This window comes from Mus musculus, chromosome 2 (assembly GCF_000001635.26).
Source record: "Mus musculus strain C57BL/6J chromosome 2, GRCm38.p6 C57BL/6J".
NCBI lineage: Eukaryota > Metazoa > Chordata > Mammalia > Rodentia > Muridae > Mus > Mus musculus.
The window spans coordinates 82,374,937-82,394,003 of record NC_000068.7 but is presented as its reverse complement, the minus strand read 5'-3'; the positions used below and the strand labels follow the sequence as shown (position 1 = coordinate 82,394,003).

Genomic DNA, 19,067 nt, shown 5'->3' with positions numbered 1-19,067 from the left:
TAAACCACATAGTAGTACACCTTTCTGGCTTTACCAGCAACTTTTCTTATGCATCTCACCTTCCTTGCTGAAGGATGGTACTGACCACTTGAGGCTGGGCCCTCTTACAGCAATGAGCAATCCAGAAAATGACTGATTGACATGCCCACCACCTATTGTAATGAAGTCAATTCTTCAGCTGAGATTCTTTTTCCAGGTAGGGCTAGGTTTGTGTTATGTTGACAAAAAAAAAACAAAAAACAAAACAAAACAAAAAAAAAACAAAACAAAAAAAAAACATAAAAGTGCATATACAGTGATGATCTTCAGCTACCCTTTTAAAATTTCTATATCATTTAAGTCTCCCATTTTATCAAGTTGGAATTATTTATAATACTCTCAAAACAACAATGAGAAATACTATAGTTCTTAAAATGTTTTCCCTCCGAATTGCACAAATTGCTAACATGTAGGTCCATCTCATCTAAAATCACCTAAATATTCATATTTGAGACCATGTTGTTTATGCTCATTGCAGGTAGTATCTTTTCATAACAACTGCAGTGTGACCAGGGTCCATCCTGTTTTTCAGAACAATCATGCTTCAATTTTCCCTAAGATCCTCTGTTGTCTTGTTCCCATGTTCTTTATCTATACGGTCATATATTCATTTCCCACTTTGCACCTAATTTCTGATATTTGTGTTAGAACTATTCTCATCATGGATTGAGTTTCTTTTTGGGAAGTTTCACAATTACAAGACCTTCAAGGAACATTGGGCTAATATATAGTTGTTGAACAAATTAGTGATTGGCAGAGGAATGTAGTGTTGATATTACAAAAGAAGAGTCTGAGGCTGATACGGTTTGAAGAGTTGCTGACCTTCACACATCTAATCAGTAGCAGAGCCTGGAGGCTAGAGTAATCCATCTCTGTGTAAACTAGATCAAAAATCTTTGTACTTGAACCATCATGTTAGCCTAGCAAATAGAGATGACCTTCTACAATGCATGGCTGATCTTAACCATGATGCTTTAGTCACTTGGCAAACCTGGTTCTTACGCTTGTGTGCTTCTTGTCCCACATTTTGTATCTTAATTTTTTTCTACAATGACTTTTTCCATAACTCATTTTCTTTACAGACTGATCTTTTAGAAACTGAGTTTTGTTTCCTCTCTGATAATATAGACCAATAAAGCTACTGGTTTTAAAACTCCTCAATACTTTCAATTTTGTTTTAGAGCACAATCTTGTGGCAACAACATCACACAAATCATCCAACCTGTCCTGCATAAGACCCTAGGCTTAGTCGTTTCCTGGAGCCAGGTACATGTCAGAACCTGAGAAGCACATCTGTCTGGTGCATTTTCCAAATGTATCTGAACAGATCTGTATTCATCAACTTGTGTATTAGCTTTTCTGCTGTTTGATGGTTTTGTTTGCCTGGTTATTTGTTTTGGAGACAGGGACTCCTTGTGCAGCCCAGGCTGCCTACAACTCCAAATTTTCCTGTCATATTCACAGGTATTTATTTACCACTAAACACAGCTCACATTTTCTACTCTGTTTTAATTTAAAGGGAAACAAAACAACAAAAAACAAACAAACAACAAATACACATTCCAACAGCTCAAAGCAGTGTTAGCAGGCCATAGCAGTAGCAGCAGCAGCAATAATAATAGGGCATTCCTTAGTTACTAGATTCTTCCTCATGATTTCCAGAATCCAGTTGTTAAATCAAATTCTATAAATCAGCTTTCATAATTCCAGATATGATGTTATTCTACATAAACTCTTTCCTTCCTGGCAATGCCTTTCTTCTAGTTCCTGCTAAAGTCATCTCAGAACCACAGTCTCCAAAGAAATTAATTGTTGCAGAAAGATATTTCAGGGAATGAACAGGTAATCAGTCTATACTCCTGTAATGTTTCTGATGATTAATTATGAAAAGAGAATGGGGAAAAATCTCAAAATCAAGGGTTTCAGGCAACCAATACTAGCATACCTTGCTTTCTTTCTTCTTGAGCTGATGATTGGAAGGATTATTTAAGAGGTGGATGGTAAGGGTGGATTCTCCACGTCCGTGCTCTTTATGGGTTGTGTAAAACACTGATGGCAGATTCTACTGTCAGGAATCATTTCTCTAGTTCATAAAACACTGATCAGTTTGAAAAGTCATGAAGATTATACAGCAATTTAGTGTGCTGTCAATGTCTTGATGTTATTCAACAAATCAAGAGTCTTCTCATAGTATCTTAAGAATGCTCTTTACAGTCATATCTGTTGCTCTCTAAGAATTCAAGCCCTGCACTTAGTAGGACTGAGAACTCCCCTTTCCCTTGCTCTTGATTTTATAAGAAATAGATTTTGTGTTTTGCTCACGCAGTATGACTTTGGGTGTGCACCTATTGTATATAGATATTATTATAATGAGATAGAGTCCCTCAAAATCTAGTTTATTCAAGACTTTTATTGAAGCCATAGCTGTATATTTTATTCTGACATCTGATTGTTCTACAAATGTTCTGATGGTAAGCTTTTGACTTTTTTCTTCTTTCTTTTTCTAGGTTTTAACCTTCCTATTTTGGCAATGACTAAACATTCAAAAGTGAACTATAACAATTATGTGTATAGTCTGCGACTTTTTTTCCAGTGTTTGTTTCTAGCCTTATCTCTTCATTATCTAATATGTGACAAACTAATTATTCAAACCAAGTATTTTTGGTCCACTTTTATAATATTGGTACTCAAGGGCCTGAGATAAGAGGATAAGTTTGGCACCAGTCTGCTACAGTCAGACCCTGTTTCAAAAATATCATTTTTAAAAATTTAATTTCAGTTTCTTTACATACCGAAATATGACCCATAGAGTTGGAAAGTTGAATGAGATGCTGGGATGAATGTGCGTTTCTACAATTTGAATTCAAAACCCCTCTGCCATGGCCAGAGGGCTGAGATAATAGGTGAGGGCCACTGTTCCAAACTCCTCTCAAAACCTTGTTAAAAAGTAAACATAAATTATTTTTGTTCACAAAGGGCATATTCATCCATCTTAAATTTTGTTACTGTTGCTGTACATCTAATCCAATCCCAAAATATATTTCCAACACCAGGTGAAGAAAATAAAATGAATGAGGTTTTATTTTCAGTGTTAGTGACTGTCTCTGTGAACTCTTTAAGTTGGCATAAACTTGCTTAAATTTTTCATTAATTTCAATTGTTAATTTAAATTATTTTATTTTATATTCCAGTCATTGCCCCATTCTATCCTATATCCCACAGTTCCTCATCCCATTCTTCTGAGAGGGTGGCCCCCACCCCATCAGGCCTCCCCTTTCCCTGTGGCTTCCAGTCTCTCAAGAGTACGGTGCCTATTCTCCCACTGAGGCCAGACCAGGCAAATATCAGCTATGTATGTGCCAGGGGCCTCAGACTGGCCACTGTATGCTCCTGGTTGGTGGCTCAGTCTCTGGGAGCTCCCTGGAGTCTGGGTTAGGTGACACTGTTGGTCTTTCTATGGGGTGGCTCTCCCTTTCAGCTTCTTCAATCCTTCCTCTAATTCAACCATAGGGGTTCCTTGACTTTACTCCAATGGTTGGGTGTAAGTATCTGCTTCTGTCTCAGTCAGCTTCCGATAGGGCCTGACAGAGGACAGCCATAGTAGGGTCCCGTCTGTAAGCACATCATCAGAACATAGTAGTATCAAGCCTTGGTCCATAAGATGGATCCCAAGTTGGGCTGGGTTTTGCTTCTGCTTTCCTTCAGTCCTCATTTTTTGTCCCTGTAGTTCTTTTAGACAGTACAATTCTGGGGCAGGAATTCTGAGTGAATGATGAGACTTACAGGGATCTGCCCCTGAATAGTTTGTTTATTGTTTTTTTTTTTTTTTTTTAAGTGTTTAAAAGTCTGTCCAAAGCCAAGAGTCAAGTTACAGGACAAACAATGTGTCTTTTCCCAATTAGACAATTCATCTATCTACTGCCTAAAATGACCCTTTTCGCAACAGAGCTTATGAAGAAGGTATAGCAAGCTTCTTTATGAAAATGTGTCTGAGCTGCTGTTGTTGAAACTTGGCTTGAAAGGTTTTTGGTTATTCTTCCTGTGATGACCATATCGTTTCTGTCACCTCCCAGTCCATTTCTAGTTCTGTCCAATGTGGGAACTTTAATTTTGGAATTCTCTAATTTAGACCTTTTTTTTCTCCACATTTTTATCTACTCTCACTCCTTTAGAAATATCATCCAGTGGCTTAGTGTTAAATGCCATCTATATGTGATCATGCCCAATTTAAATGTCCCTCCCAAACTTCGCCTGGTATAATCAGAAGACTAGCTGACTTGCCTTTGAATGATTGCTTCACTGTTTAAGGCTGCACTTTAATCTTCTCACTGAAAAACACTATTTTATTTTTAAAGTTTAGCTCCTGCACTTGCCTCTTATGTCTACTTAACTAATGTCTTCATTTTCTTCTTCTTTGTCCAAATTGCCTAAGTCTCAACTTAATCATGGATTCTAGCCTGACTACTTTGTAAGTGTAGCAATCTGTCACATGTATCCCTTATAAGCTTCCTACTCAAAACTGTTCATGTCATTAAGATTACATTTGTTTTAGATACCTATAGCCCTTATATCAACAATACTATATTTAGAAAATTTCCCTAAATTTGGCCTATGAGTATGATAAACTTCTTAATTTGAGGTAAATAATTTCTCTATATTACTGTGTTTATTCCATTTAGTGGACAGACATATCAAAGGAATTGAGAGAATTTATGCATATAATTTGAGGATTATTTATATAGGAATATGTGATAAGTCTCTCTCTCCTGTATGTGTGTATCTACCATTAAGTAAATGTGCAGAGTCAGTATAGTTACAACATTTCCTAAATAACACTAAGTTCAATTTGCATCTTTACATTTGATATTAGCTTAATGGCCAAAGAATGGTGAATTGGCATCTTTAATCAAGATAAAGTTACTAATATCTGTCCTCTCTTGCTTTTTTGTGTTTCTAAGGGGATAAAGTAGATGTGTATATAATAAGCTAATATAGTGAATGTGGAGAGGGAACTATGAGGAAGAACTTAGTGTCTAGAACAGATATGAAAATGAGATGAAGGAAAGAGAATTTAGAAGTAAACTAAAACACTCCTCATTGTTAAGATCTGAGAATATCCACGTGTATAATTCACTCAAATTATCATATCCAACAACTACAAAAGTCTTTGGTGTTAAGAAAGAAATCAGGGTCTTTCTTGGGGTGCTCAATCTTATCAATAAAATTATTTAGGGATGGTATAAAAGGAAAATGAAAGGCCATATTATTAAAGTTGAAAGAAGCCCAGGTAATAATCTCCACAGCTCCCTATATACTCAGTGATACAAACACACACACACACATACACACACACATGCACATACAACACACATACAAAGATATATATATATATATATATATATATATATATATATATAGAGAGAGAGAGAGAGAGAGAGAGAATGAGAGAATTATCACATATTCATATCAAAATCATACTTAAATTTCAGGTATAAATTTCCTAATGAGTTACCTCAAATACATCTGTACAAAAAACGAAATAAACACAGCAGTATAGAGAAATTATTTATCTCAAAATAAGAAGTTCATCTTATAGGATGCTATTACATTCACACTCATAGGCCCAATTTAGGGAAATTTTCTAAGAAAGGAAGACAGAGCAGTAAAAGCAAAAAGGCCATGTGGGTTGCTCTAAGCAGGCATGGAGGTCAGCAATGAAAAGTGATGAAGGTAGGTACTTCAGACAAAGAATAAGAGAGCTCAAAGACCAGAAAGAGTAGACTTGGGGTCTGGCCAGCAGTTCAAAAACAGAATGGAAAAAAGGAAAAAGAAATAGTAAAAGTTAAGCCATAGCCTTGAAGCAATTGCTCACAGCCTAGCAATTCTATAAAAAATATTTTCTCATTAAAGAAATAATTGTTCTTTCTCCCTTTGATACCCTGAGGTACAACTATCTTGCTGAGATGTGGTCCCTTGACCATGTGTGTGACTTTGAATTCACTCTTAACTGAGAAGACAAGGACATGTCTCCACCTAGAGGTAGATCCCATTCTCTATTATAAATCTTCTATGTTAAAGCCATTGATCATAATCTTCTTATTGCTTTTAGGAAATGTTTGAAAAGCAGCAACTTAAGTTGAAATGCCTGGTTTATTTGGAAGCACGGTTCAAAGAATGCTGTCCATATGGTGTAAATCCTGGCACTGAGAAGCTGCTTATTCAGTGCTCCACTATTCAGGAACTAGAGGAAAGGAGGTAGCTGTGAACTGCTTTCTCTTGTCCCTACCTTTTCAAATTAGTCTGGGATATCATCTCAAGGGGTGATGTTATCCACATTCAGAGCATAGCTTCCCCTTTCAGTTAATAGCTCCGGATTAATCTCTCTCTCTCTTTCTTCCACCCTCCCTCCCTCTCCCTCTCTCTCCCTGTCTCTCCCTCTCCCCCTCTCCTCTTCTCTTTCCTCCTCTCAATCCCCCCCCTCTCCCCTCTCTCTCTCTCACCCACTTGCACAGGCAGATAACTTTCAGCAAAGCCTTAGATATTCCTTAATTCAGTCAGGATGAAAACAGAAAATTAACCATCACATATTTTCAATAGTTCAGAGAATGATCTACAACAGGTCTGCTTTCAGTTTTCACTGAATGATGTATTAAATAAATGACTATAAAAGTAAAAGAATCAATTGAGAATAGCACATAAAGAGAAGCAGCGGCGACCAATGTTTCATCAAATCCAGTGTGCAAACTTGCAGCAGAAACTAAGTCGGGAAGGCAGCACTGAAAAGCGAGTCAGATGGAGTTTCCCACTGAATTCTTGGAGGAGCAGAGTGCCTCACCAAATGAGGCTTCCAAATAAGAGAACATCATTAAATTGGGGCTTAAAATCATGCAGCAGAAACCAACTGTCAACGGAAACAATCATGTTTGAGTTCATGAGATAGAATTCCAGGCCATGAAGATCATTTCTTCCCTGTAGTACCTTTTGGATTCTCTTTCACACTGTAGGCGTTCTCATATTTTGAGTTGCTGTAAAACCTATTTAATCCCGACCCTGAGTTAACTATTTACTCCACCTTAACCATTTACTTTCAGATAAAAGATAGACACTATTTTTATATTTATAATAAGCCTTAATCAACACTAGAGCTGGTCATAAAATCTACCCTCTATGCTAATAGAATCTACTTTTTTATTTATAACCCCGAGTTATTCCTTACTATATTTCATCTGAGCAGCTCTTAACTGCAACTGGCCAGACCTCAGGACCACTTTTTCATGTCTCACAGTATTCATAGGTTTGTACAACTGTATTATTTTATCACATGTATGATTTTATGTTACCACCACAATCAAGATTCTCAACCTAACTACCATCACAACCTCCATGGAGCTATAGTTTTGCTGCTACACTGTATACCATGTACTCTAGAACTGATTTTAAAGTCAGCAGTAAGTTTTTCATCTTTAAATTTATTGTATTTCACAAATGTTAGCAGTTGTGATCCTATGGTTGAATTTATTCAGAGAGCATAATTTCATCTTTCATCAACCACTGAAAATGTGCTTATAAATAGTTCCATCCTTTCTATTGATTGGTAGTATTACATGTCATGCATCCACCATGGAGTTTTTAATCATCAACAGACATTTCATGAGTCTTCTATTCTTGGAAAAAATAATAATAACCAAACAGACAAAAATTCCGCAGCTATAAATAAACCCATTTGCAGTTTTTGAATGTGAAAATTGATCTTAATTTCTACGGAATAGCTGTGTATAATTAGTGAGTAATATAGTATTCTTTTTATATTTTATTTAAACCTATTTATTTATTATCTATCTATATATTTATTTTATAGCACACATGTTGACCTGAGAAAACAGCTTTCAAGACTGGGTCCATTTATTTCAATTTTGTGGGAAGTTGAGATGAAACTCAGGCTATTAGCCTTTCTATGAGTTCTATAAAGTAGATTTCTATTGTACAAAGCATTGGAAAATTTCTTTAGAGCTCATTATTGATAAACTAAATTGAACCAAATTTATGGAACTTAGGAAGAGAAAAAGACCTGAGACCATGAGAATGAACAAATATGAGGAAAATGAGAAATTCATCCTCATCACAAGTGAAAAGTTTTTTAAATTATATATAAAAATTCTAACAAGACAGAAAGAGGAACAGAAGATAGGAGAAACCATCTCTGAAAAGAAGAAACTATCTAAAACATAAGAATTTCTATAACTCAGTATTTTTGAAAATCGAGTTAGAAAAATCCATGAATGATAAAACACTAAAATAGTAAGTGATACATACAGAAGGCAAATAAGAACATTGTTTAAAGAATCAGATCATCAACCATAAACAAATCCATGTGAAACCTAAGTGTAAACTTAAAGTAGTGATAGTAGTATATATTTATGTAAATGTCTATGATGGAACAGCAAGGTGTTGGAGGGAGATGAGGAAAGGAGAAAGTGATTAAAGTCTATTTTAATTAAAAATAAAATGCATTTTAAAAACAAAACAAAACAAAAGTCCTCCCAAAAGTCTGTTTAAATTTGGTTTTTCTCCTCACTGAAGTACTGCTTCCCAGTGCAGTGCCACAATGCTGTTCCCACATCCTTGATCACACCCCACCACGCACAGAACTTTACTTCTAGATGGAGTGAGAAAAGTTGTCTAGAAATTTTCCACGAGTTATAAAATATGAAGAACACATGGTTAAATGGCTTCAACTACCTTCTTTTTCACTTCACAGCAATATTATGTGTTTTCCTCTTAAATAGTGTTATTCAAGAAAGAATAGAAAAATAAAGCCTTTTCTAAAAGTTAGAAAAATAAAGATGCTGAGATTGGAAAAAATGTAAATATATAAGATCAGTTAAAGGTAAATTATTTGAATCCTTGTTTTGTGCAAGACAAGATACAAACACCTATGGTTTATTTTTTTTAATTTTCTTTTCATTTTAAAATGGTTAGCAGGCATTTAAAAATATCCAGGTCTAATAATAATAACAGTACACCAGCACTGCCCCTGATGTTTATGTATCTTACTGACATTGAATAATGATATTCTCTATGGAGCTATCGTTTTATGAAATCGAGGCAACTTCATATCACAAGCAAGAACTTAATCTTCCATGTCAAAAAATATCCAAAGAGAAATATTGATAGAGGGGTAGAAAACAAAATTTATATAAAAATACATTTACGAGTTAGAAATAAAAAGATTAATGTGGGGTCAGCCATTGAGAAAATGATCTTTAAATGTCCCAACATTTAAATAATAACAAAATTATATTTCAAAGTTTAAAGAAATTGTATCAAAGATGTAAAAAAGAAAAGTTTTAAAAGACTAATAGAATTGCATACAAAGATTTTAGATAATTTATATATTATGTTTGTATGTCCTTTTAATGCATGAGATTATTAATAAATTCCTTAAGATCTTTTCATGAATCATTTTAGCATTATGTTGTAATCAGTTATTTGGCAGATGGTGAGGAGAGAAGAAAGCTGGCAGAAGGAGATATGTTTTCCACTATGAAACTCATTGGTATATGTAGATAACAAAATAATTTGCAATTTTCTATGATATGAGGTCATAATTGCAAGAAAATAAGTCATCTATAAAATACTGAGTGAATCCATCTTACCAGAAGGAGGGTACTGAATCAAATCCATGGTGGAGCATAGCAGCATGGCTTTTTATTAATCTTCTAAATTGCTTGTTATATATATTTGCATACATGCACACACACACACACCAAATACCTATCTTTTTCAAAATGAATATTTAAATTTTTTCTTACTTATTTGGTATTATATTTTACTAAACAACAAATACTCCTATGTAGGTAAATTCTCTACTTTCTCTTTACTGATTTCATGGCTTCTAAAAATTAACAAAATCATGAGGTTTCTTTTTCTATAGTTGGAATATTGATCATTTTTTTAAGTATTCCCAAACCATAATTTAGCTTTTAGCTTTTTTGTGGCACTGTAGAACAGTAAAACATATCACACAGTGGAAGAGATATCAGCTTTCTCCCACTCAATGACTTTTTGTGTGTTCATCTATAATTTATTTAAAGAATTTCATTTTGGCATAAAAAGGATTCATCTGTTTCTCAGCAGCGGCTGAAGATTTTCAGTAAAAGCAAATTGGGATTATTCCCCAAAATATGAATCTTAAAATGCTATGCATAAAACTATAACAGAGAAAATACTGTTCTTTTGATGGTAGTTTATTGAATTTTGTAGATATTTACACTTCCTTCACAGTTACTTTAGGCAGGATTTTTTTACTTAGAAACAGATACTGAACACATACTTCTTTCTAACACAGTGGAAGACAATACCATGTATAAAATCAATGACAATCTTTAGTGGATTTAAAATTAAAAAATAAATATTAATATCAGTCTTAATACTGTACTACTATATTGATGTAATTAAAACACCATGACCAAGGAAACTTTCAGAATAAAGGGTTTATTTGAGCTTAAGATTCCAGAGTATTAAAGTCAATTCTTGATAGCAAAGCAGAGGCAAAGGTCACAGTGGCTGCAAGCATAATCTGAGAACTACTCACACCTTGAACCACTTGTATGTAGTTATATGTAGCAATGGAGTAGACTCAGAATGGAATAACTTTAATTTTTTTCAAACCTTATTTTTAATGATGATTTTTATGTGCTTTAACCTCCCTTTAGCCTACTACCCATCAAAGTTGTGGGAATTAAAGAATATGGGGGAAGTGGAGCTGTTTAGAAAGGAATAGCTGTCCTCTGAGAGGTTCTGCCAAGGCCTGACCAATGCAGATGTGGATGCACACAAGCAAACATTGGCCTGAGCATGGGACCCCAATGGAGAAGATAGGGGAAGGATTGAAGGAGCTGAAGGGGTTTACAACCCCACAGGAAGAACAACAATATCAATCAATTAGACCCTCCCCCAGAGCTCCCCGGGACTAAACCACCAACCAAAGAATACACATTGGAGGACCCATGGCTCCAGCTGGATAGGTAGCAAAGGACTGCCTAATGGGGCATCACTGGGAGGTGAGCCCCTTGGTCCTGTGGAGGCTCGAGGACACAGGGTACGGGACTGCTAGGCTGCTGAGTGAGTAAGAGAGTGGAAGAACACTCTCATAGAGGCAAGGGAGGGGGAGGTTATAGGGGGTTTGTGGAGGGGAAACCGTGAATGGGGATAACATTTGAAAAATCAATAAATAAAATAACCAATTAAAAATGAAAAAAGAAAGGAAGGGAGGAAGGAAGGAAGGAAAGGGAAGGGAAGGGAAGGGAAGAGAGAGAGAGAAAGAAAGAAAGGAAGGAAGGAAGGAAGGAAGGAAGGAAGGAAGAAAGAAAGAAAGAAAGAAAGAAAGAAAGAAAGAAAGAAAGAAAGAAAGAAAGAAAGAAAGAAAGAAAGAAAGAAAGAAAGAAAGACAGGGAGAAAGAAAGAAAGGTAGGAAGGAAAGAAAGAGGTTCTTTGGAACAACTCCCCTCTGTGTTATCTGGAAATTGTCAATTCAGTTCATAGGTAAGCAGCAGTCCAGTTTGGTAGAATTGGGATGGAAAACAGGAATCAAGAGTGGAGGCACTACCTAGCAGAGACAGACAGGCCTCAACCTTGGCACAACTCAGCAGAAGGAACCTGGAGGAACATCAGAAGAAGTTCTAGGCTGTGCCTCTCTCACAGATGCCAGTATCTAAAGACCCACAGGCATTGCACAGTTAGCTTTATAATTAAAGCTCAGCCTCTGTCACTGTCCCATTGAGTCCTATTTATATACTTAAAATATGACATGTCCTCTTGGTGTCTTGCCTCAGTGCCTGATATTGTCTCTGCTATCATAATTTTACCAATCAACCCAAGTCTGAGGAAGCAGCAAGAAACTACAGCACATCATGGGAAGTTTCCTGGTGCATTTCTGTCTATGGAATCCTCACAAAGGCAGCTCAACTAAGCATTGTAAGGCAGACCAATTCATACGTGTCCTTCACAAAAATGTTTTATCATGTGTCCTTTCAAGAGCTTACTTTAGCAGAACATCTTTTCCCTTATCTCTGCTTTAGCTAAACGTTCCTTCGAAAGTCTGCCTTAGTCTTTCACCTGTATCCACTTCAGCTAAACATTCCTTTATGTGTTTGCCCAGGAAAACACCACCTACTGACTTTCCAAAGAACCCTTAAGTTTCCAGTTCAGAATGGCCTGAGTCTTTGAATGCCACTAGAAAGGCACTTCCTCCAGCAAGGCTTCTACGAAATTTCCCTAAACATCAACTGGGAACAAAGTATTTAAATGCCAAAGCTTATGAGGGACATTCTCTTTCAAACAAATTCAAACATCCCTTAAGTAATAGTTACTTCTGATTCCCTAAGTGTGCATTGAAATGGAGCCTTAGAGCTAGTCATAAAGGAGGCATCTGAAAAGTATGTATCTCCAAGTTCTGAGTAGTAAGAGCTCAACCCCCATAGCCTGCAAGCTTGCAGCAGAGTGCTGTTGTTCTCAGTCGCAAGCTCCTTTTACATCCACATTTGTGGTAACAAGCAGATAAATTTATGGATGTGGCTATTTGAAATTAGCTCAAAATTATAAATGGCCATAAATTTGAAAGTGGAAATTCTGCAAAGGTAGAGGTAAATTTGTCTGTTTGTTTATGTATTTGTCTTTTTTGATAAATTCACATATAAAGAAAATATGTAAGCTAAAATAAATACATACTGATAGAGTTTTATATAAGCATAATACATAACACACAGATAATATATGTAGAAACAGAAGATGGTAGACAGAAAGAGAGAACATTTATGTTCTTCCTGTACTCCCATCTACCCATGACCTATTCTTCACTCCTGTCTACTTCATTCTACAACTTCACTACCTATAATTCCACTCCTGTCTCCCAAGTGCTGAGCTAAAGTCATTGGCTGCCACATCCAGCACATAACTGGAAACCTCAGCAGATAATAAATGAGCTCTGACAAACGGTGAAAAGGATACTTAGAGATGTACTCCCCAGGGGAACTGTGTTTGTCAGAGATTAAAAATTAAGAAACAACTATATAGAGACTGTAGATAGTTTTCTCTTAAATTTATTTGTGTGTGTGTGTGTGTGTGTGTGTGTGTGTGTGTGTGTGTGTGTACACTAAGAAGCCATAAGAGAGCATCAGATCCCATGCAGCTGCAGACAAAGATGGATGCTGTTAGCAGAACTCAGGTTCTCTGCAATAGCAACAAGTGATCTTAATGACTGAGCCATCTCTGTGGTCCAATGACATTTTTCTATAGATTTCTTATATATTTGAAGTGCTTGGTTGATCCCTAATATCACAATAACAATAATTATAGAATTTATCTTAATAATTGTGAAGCATTTATGGTACCCCAAATACAACCACTGCTAGCCACTGTCTCTTTTTTCTCCCCCTCATATCAGTTGGATTACAGACCCTTAATGGTCATGTGCTATCAAATCTTTCTCTTACTAGGGGAAAATGGGCTGTGCATATGAGTTTGAGCTCTGGGATACAAATGACAGAAAAGAAATGACTAACAAAAGTTGAGCACTGACCTCTACAGGAACTCTTTGGCATGTAGGCATGTGTACATCCTCTCTCTCTCTCTCTCTCTCTCTCTCTCTCTCTCTCTCTCTCTCTCTCTCTCTCTCTCTTTCTCTCTCTCTCTCTCTCTCACACACACACACACATACACACTCACACACACACACACACACACACACACACACACACACGGTAAAATGTAAGAAGGAAGCAGTCTCTGTTTTCCTACCAACTACTAGTTTGTGGGGGGGATATAATTTCTTTCATTCAAATCTACAATTTCATGGTATGAGAGGCAGCTTAAAAATTTTAGTCTCACCTCCGGGTTTTGGAATTTCTATTCCAAGTAAAAGGGGGGACTTGAGTCTCCTTACTGCACTTCCAGTCACACAGTGCAGAATCACTGTCTCAAATGTAGCATTCTGAGGCCACTGTGTTATAACTCTCTTTACCAGAGGCAGCTTATAAAAGGAAGTTCCTCACTCAAGAGACAGACCTAGAAAGACAGAAATCATTATCCCTTGCTAGAGTCCTGCTAGGAAAACAAGGATGTTCTGAGAAAACTCAAGTCATGTTCTTATGCCACATCTCAGGTCAGCAAGACAGACATCTGTCTAGACTGCCTAGTGCAATTGCTTTTGTTCAAAACAGGGAATAGGAAGTTCACTACACCAAGTAATTAAAGGAGAACTAGGAAATGTTTGACATCCTAATACAATGATAACTGCTGAAGACATTTAAAACAGAAAAACTAGTGCAAAATATGACAATGAGAATTTGTGGCATTGGCCTTGAAGACTGGCAATATTCTGGTGTTGCAAAAGAGATCATATTTCCAGGATTCAACCAGGAAATAAGAAACTCCCCATGATATTGTCTGTGACAATAGAGCATCTGCTGCCTGTTAGAAAGAATTAACAGCTGATTATCACAATAGAGAACAACCAGCATTACCATTTAACAAGAAGATCTAGGAAAGATGAAATTAAAGAGATCCAAATGAAGCTACTTGGTGGTGATTAGAGAAGTGATGTTTAACCCAAGACTATACTCTATAAGGAATACTAAAAAGCTTATCCTAAGTAAAAAGGGGAAGAGTTAACTTCACAAATATTGTCCAGAGGAATAACTAGATGACAATCACACCCAAGGCATCCAAGGAAGGTTGTTTAGAGGAGCAATGAATACTCATTACTAGATTATTATGCACAATAACTGGTTCTTCACAGCAAGTCATATAAAGAAGCAAGGAACAAAATGAATACACAGTACTCTTCCAAATGAGGAATAAGATGTAGAAGGCAAATCTTTTAAAATATCTACTACTAAATGAATGAATGAATTAATGGCTAAATAAATAAATAGACATTTAAAATGGATAAAACAGCTCAAAGAAGGTGGGTTAAGGTGACACTGCCATGACATATTAGCTAGAGAAAATAAGTCTAGTTGGGACTGTCAGTGTGACCTTTGCACACTTGCTGGTAGCGTCCATTAATGTTTTCTATTTAGCTATCTCTATGTAACAAACTGCACAAATACCTGATAGAATTAAAACTGCTTTTTCAGATAACAATTTTGTTTTTGGTTGTATGGTTTCCTGAATCATCCAAATTAAATGTCCTCTGCTGGGCTTTTTCATTAACTTGTCAGCAATTCAGGAGCTGGCTGGTACTGAGTGACCTAAGATGCCTTCAGTCATCTGTTTGGCAGATTCCTGGAGGACTAGCATATGAAGCACATTGAATCTCTTCCATTTGGCCTCTTTTCACTCATTGGGCTAGCTCTGAATGTTTACCTGATATTTTCCAGCTTTAGAGAACAATAAGAAAAGCCAAGATTAACTATGCAAGCCTCTGTCTAATGAAAGTTGGTAATGTCTCACAAACAAATCAGACTTAAAAATATAAATTTGCCTACAATTTATTTTGATATTTTCTACTTAGACTACATATTCTTCCAGGAACAGCATGGACAATGCTTTGCTGCTTATAAGAAATAGAGAATTATCAGCTCCAAGAAAATATAATAAGCTAGAGTCCCTGTTATAAGAAGATGTGATGGTTGGCTTTATTCACACAAAGTGTAAAGAGCTGAACAGGGAGCTTCAGTCAAGGGTTGACTTCTGAAGTTAGGCTTCAGGTACCTCTGTATGAGATTTTCTCTGTTGCCTTAATTGAAATGGGAAGACCCACCTCAAATTTGGGTAGCAATGTCTGGTAGACTCCCAGGAAACAAAAGATGTGGAATATTAATCACCTTTTAAAAATTGAAATTGTATTTGGTTTTCCATCCCCCAACACTTCCTATCTCCTCCCCCACCTCCCACCTCCCCACCTCCCCACCTCCCCACCTCCCTACCTCCCCACCCACCCACCTCCTCATGCTATCTCTTTATCTCTCATTAGAAAATAAGACATTCATCTAAAAATAAAATAATAAAATAAAAATAAGCCAGACTCCCTTAGAATGTCCCTTCTTTGCTAAGTTAATTTACAATGTTTGTGTTGCTGATTAGCCTCTTAGTTGTGAGACAATCTTAGTTGTGGGACTAATCTCACTGTTGAACACCCATCCTGATGAACAGAACAATTACTAATTGTGCCTAGACTATTTTGACCAAATTGTTTAAACTGATTTAATAAATTATTTAAAATAGATATTGATAGATATAGATATAAATTAGCTCTATGATTTCTGTCCCTCTAGAGTACTCTATTACACAATATTATAAGTTTCACTGAGTTTGAGACATACTATATAAGTAGAAAGTACATTTCAAGTATTTTAACTTGAAGTTAATCTCGAAACAGTTAAAATTACTTGTCTTAGGACTTGATGTAGTATATGAGAAAAAAATCGTAGTAGTATAGAATTTTACAACATAATTATTAATTTAAATATTAATATGATTTCAATTAAAACTATGTTTAACATTTAGCTAATTCATTATGATTAAATAGTTCATCAGTAAATTATATTATCAAGAAACAAGCCATAGTTTTTTTATTCTTATAAATTATAAGGCATCATTTATGTTTTCATGTTAAGTACATGTGTCTGAGGAAGTACCTTTCTAATCTATTAATTTTCACACATATTGACAAACACATACCTAAAAATTAAAATTTTTATTAGATATTTTCTTTATTTACATTTCAAATGTTATCCTCTTTCCTAGTTTCCCCTCCAAAAATCCCCTGTTCTCTCCCTCCTCTCCCTGCTCCCCAATCCACCCACTCCCACTTCCTGGCCAAGGCATTCCTCTATACTGGGGCATAGAACCTTCACAGGACCAAGGGCTTCTTCTCTCATTGATGACAAACTAGGCCATCCTCTTCTACATATGCAGCTAGAACCATGAGTCCCACCACTCATTTTCTTTGGTTAGTAGTTTAGTTCCAGGGAGCTCTGGGGTTACTGGTTAGTTCATACTGTTGTTCATCCTATGGGGCTGCAAACACCATCAGGTCCTTGCTACTTTCTCTAGCTCCTTCACTGGGGACTCTGTGCTCCATCCAAAGGATGACTGTGAGCATCCACTTCTGTGTTAGTCAGGCACTGGCAGAGCCTCTCAGGAGACAGCTGTATCAGGCTCCTGACAGCAAACTCTTGTTGACATCTGCAATAGTGTCTGGGTTTGGTGGTTGTATATGGCATGGATCCCCAGGTGGGGCAGTTTCTGGATGGTCCTTCCTTCAGCCTCTGCTCCGAACTTTGTCTCTGCAACTCCTTCCATGGCATTCAATTTTTCACACACATTGACAAACACATACCTAAAAATTATAATTTTTATGTTTGACAAATTAATTCATCAGTTCAAAAGAAATGCTTTTACTCACAATTATGAAGCACTCCACTTATGGATTAGTTGTTTTCTGGAATATAACATAAATGGCCTTCAGTTTGACTTGCAATGTTGTATTAAAATCTGAAATATTTACATTCTTTGAGTATCTTTTAGTGTACTCACCTCTTAGATGCTCCTTAGAACTTCCTATTATATTCTGCTTATAACATTTCAGGGATTTACTAGCTCAAATCCCTAAAACCTTCCATATTTATTCCTCAAAACAGTTTAAATGGCTTATGAAACACAGACAAAAAAAATTGTGTTAATGGTATCCACACTCCTGATACCAACTTTCTGCTTTAACTGATTTTACATATCTGTGGTAATATCACTTAGAGCAACAACTTAAAAAGTGTAAAGATTTCTTCCGGCTCAGAGATTCATTGCTTTCAGTAGTCACTTAGCCATGTGTGCTGGGTCAGTACAGGAACATTTAAATAATCAAATGTGTCATGCACACTTTTTCATCCAGGACTTACCGTTCAGGGTTTTGCACTTTAAAATATTCATTCTAGAACACCCATGTTCAACCTTAATAAGAATAAAAACACAAAGGAAAGAAAGAATGAAGATTGACTCATAAATTTTCTTCATAATTTATTGGCTTTATGTTTCAGGCTAATTATTTCATTAAATTAAAACTTCTTGACCACTCAAATTTGAGGAAGGACCTAATTTTTCATAGGAATAGCATTTGGAAGTTTTGATGACTCTGCAATTCTAATGTATTTTATCTCTTTACAGGACGACCTTTCCAGTGAGTGAAAAAAAAAAAAATGATATAATGGAGAAATTAGAGCAATATTGCAACTGCACTAGAGCTGCCATTGCCAAAAGACATGAGCACTTCCATTATGGACTAATGCCAAAATTGCACATCGTATATTAGAAATTATGTCTGCTGATACTTCTCCTTTCCACTGGCACTCACATGTTCTTCCATTGTACATGAGGAACAAAATCAAGCTTTTGTAACTAAAAGAACTTTTGGACAATGCAAATACAACTGTACATATGACTTCAGAGTCACTTTTCAAATTGAACTTTTTTACAAACCATGTGATAGATTTTTATCCTATTAGAAAGTATGACTTTGAAAAGAGTCTTAAATATGTATCTGTAAAGAAATTAAACAAAGTTGTAATACTTTAACATAAAAGTCTGAAAAATATTAAAAGAGCCAAAATATTTGAAGCAGTCAATGAAATTATGAAAATGTTTGAAGTAATTTTCTGGTTTCTTTTTTTTTGGCAAATTAAATATTTTCCTGGTAAATTAAATAAATGGTTCTAATGGATGATTTTCACACATACTACTATGGCAATTAAGAAAAAGGAAACAACATCACTGGTATTTTACTAAACAGACATCTAAAATAAAGGTAAACTTAAATCTATTCGTTCATTTCTTAAGTGCATGCTGTTTTGGATGCATGTAAATCTAATCAACACAGTGTTTTTAGTTGCCAAGGAGGCCAGAAGAAGGCATCAGATATCTTGGGGCTGAAATTATAAATAGTTGTGAGCACCCACATATATACTAATTATTGATCTCAGGTCCTCTGGAAGAGAAGCCATGCTCTTAATCATTGAACTATCTCTCCAGGT

At 35.9% G+C, this 19,067-nt stretch overlaps 1 long non-coding RNA gene across 1 annotated transcript; it reads left to right on the top strand.

Annotated features, from left to right (window-relative positions):
• Positions 1–1,801: 1,801 nt before the first annotated feature.
• Positions 1,802–18,646, top strand: A130030D18Rik (RIKEN cDNA A130030D18 gene). Its single transcript, NR_152125.1, has 3 exons — positions 1,802–1,881; positions 6,149–6,294; positions 18,205–18,646. It is a non-coding gene; the product is annotated as an RIKEN cDNA A130030D18 gene (long non-coding RNA).
• The last annotated feature ends 421 nt before the right edge of the window (positions 18,647–19,067 follow it).